Genomic DNA, 2672 nt, shown 5'->3' with positions numbered 1-2672 from the left:
CACAGTGAAACCCCGTCTCTACCAAAAATACAAAAATTAGCCCAGCATGGTGGTGCACGCCTGTAGTCCAGCTACTTGGGAGGCTGAGGCAGGAGAATGGTTTGAACCCCGGAGGCAGAAATTACAGTATAGCTGAGATCGTGCCACTGCACTGCAGCTTGGGTAACCGAGCGAGACTCCTTTTCAAAAAAATAATAAATAAATAAATAAAAGAATAGTGCAATCCTACCAATAAACTCAAAACCACACCAACGTGTTCTCCCCACCAAGATTCTTGGTTATAAGCCAAAGAAACTAATGCTGGATACCTTGGACAGAAAGGAGATTTGTGGGTCAAGCATGGTGGCTCATGCCTGTAATCCCAGGACTTTGGGGGACCGAGGTGGGTGGATCACTTAAGGTCAGGAGTTCAAGATCATCCTGGCCAACATGGCAAAACCTCGTCTCTACTAAAAATACAAAAAACTATCTGGTGTGGTGACGGGCACCTGTAACCCCAGTTACTCAGGAGGGAGGCTGAGGCAGGAGAATCACTTGAACCCAGGAGGTTGAGGTTGCAGTGAGCCGAGATTGTGCATGAGACTCCATCTCAACAACAACAACAACAAAAAAAAAAAAAAAAAAAAAGAAAGATTTGTGAAAAGGATCTCGGGGAGCCTTAAGAATCTCCAGGTGACCTGGAGAGCAAGAGAGATCCGCTGAGCTCACTCCTGCAGCCTACCTCCCGCAACCCCTCATGCTGTGCCCAGAATGCATACAGGTTTTCCCATTGTTGCCTCTGATTCAAGGTCGGGGCAGCCTCCGTCAGATGCCACACAAGGCAGGCTGGGAAAGTGAGTGTCTTGTATTTGTGCTTCAAGTCAGTGCATCCCCTAAACATAGGAAATGGGTCCAGATGACAAATTTGAGTGACAAATGTCCCAAGATGTCAACAGTGGTTATTGCTGGGTGGTTGGCTTCTATGGCATTTTTAAAAAGTATTATTTAGAAGTTCAAATATACACAAATGTAGACACAATATTAAAATAGACACCATCTCCAGCTTTGTTATCAGCTCACAGGCAATCGTGATATTGTGAAAATATATATTTGGGCCTTCTCTCACCAGGCGTCCTTGTGGAAGCGACATGATGTTTAAACCCTGCACAACAATCCCTGACCCACTGCCGTGATGCCCAGGGAAGACAGGGCAACCTGGAAGTCCAACTACTTCCTTAAGATCATCCAGCTTTTGGATAATTATCCAAAATGTTTCATCATGGGAGCAGACACTGTGGGCTCCAAGCTGACACAGTAGATCCACTCTTCCCTCCAAGGGAAGGCCATGGTGCCGACGGGCAGGAACACCATGATGCGCAAGGCCACCCAAGGACACCTCGAAAACAGCCCAGCTCTGGAGAAACTGTTGCCTCCTCTCCAGGGGAATGTGGGCTTTGCGTTCACCAAAGAGTACCTCACTGAGATCAGGGACCTGCTGCTGGCCAATAAGGTGCCAGCTGCCGCCCGTGCTGGTGCCATTGGCCCATGTGAAGTCACTGTACCAGCCCAGAACACTGGTCTGGGGCCCGAGAAGATTTCCTTTTTCCAGGCTTTAGGCATTACCACTAAAATCTCCAGGGGCACCACTGAAATCCTGAGTGATGTGCAGCTGATCAAGACTGGAGACAGAGTGGGAGCCAGCGAAGCCACACTGCTGAACGTGCTGAACATCTCTTCCTTCTCCTTTGGGCTGGTCATCCAGCAGGTGTTCAACAATGGTAGCATCTACAACCCTGAAGTGCTTGACATCACAGAAGAAACTCTGTATTCTGGCTTCCTGGAGGGTGTCTGCAATGTTGCCAGTGTGTCAGCAGACTGGCTACTCACCTGTTACATCAGTACCCCATTCTATCATCAGTGGGTACAAAGGAGGCCTGGCTCTGTCTGTGGAGACTGATTATACCTTCCCACCTGCTGAAAAGATCATGACCTTCTTGGCTGATCCATCTGCCTTTGTGGCTACTGCCCCTGTGGCCACTACCGCCACGGCTGCTTCTGCTGCTGCGGCAGCCCCGAATAAGTTTGAAGACGAGGAGTTGGAGGAGTTGGACGAGGATATGGGATTTGGTCTCTTTGACTAACCACCAAAAAGCAACCAACTCAGCCAGCTTTATTTGCGAAACAAGGAAATAAAGGCTTACTTCTTTTTTTTTTTTTTTTTTTGAACAAAAATGTATATTCATCTTTGGTCTTCATCTGGTTTCCTGGCATACAACTCCTGAAATCCTAGAATCTCTAAAGTAACATGCCGTTTTCGTATACTAATGAGTTAACTGCTGGTTGGCCACCCCTAGCAGCTTGCCAGTCACTGGAAAGACCAAGGAAGGATCAGAGGGTTGGACTTTCAGTCCCACCCCTGCCTAACCTCCAGGGAAGGGAGAGGGGCTGAAGGTCAAGTGGATCACCAATAGCCATGGTTTAATCAATCATTGCCTACGTAATGACACTTCCATACAAACCAAAAAGATGGGATTCAGGGAGCCTCCAAGTAGCTGAACACATGGAGGTTTCTGGAGGTTGATGTGCGGGGGAGGGCATGGAAACTCCACGCCCCTTTCCACATGCCTGGCCCTGTACATCTCCTTATCTGTTTCCTTTGTAATATCCTTTATCATAAACCGATAATATAAGTA

The 2672-nt window shown here is 47.8% G+C and overlaps 1 pseudogene; it reads left to right on the top strand.

Moving 5' to 3' along the window:
* The first annotated feature begins 1171 nt into the window (after window positions 1-1171).
* On the top strand, window positions 1172-2120 carry LOC112629213 (annotated as a pseudogene).
* The last annotated feature ends 552 nt before the right edge of the window (window positions 2121-2672 follow it).

The sequence above is a fragment of the Theropithecus gelada genome, chromosome 7b (assembly GCF_003255815.1).
Source record: "Theropithecus gelada isolate Dixy chromosome 7b, Tgel_1.0, whole genome shotgun sequence".
Taxonomy (NCBI): Eukaryota; Metazoa; Chordata; class Mammalia; order Primates; family Cercopithecidae; genus Theropithecus; species Theropithecus gelada.
This window is presented reverse-complemented; position numbering and strand designations above follow the sequence as displayed.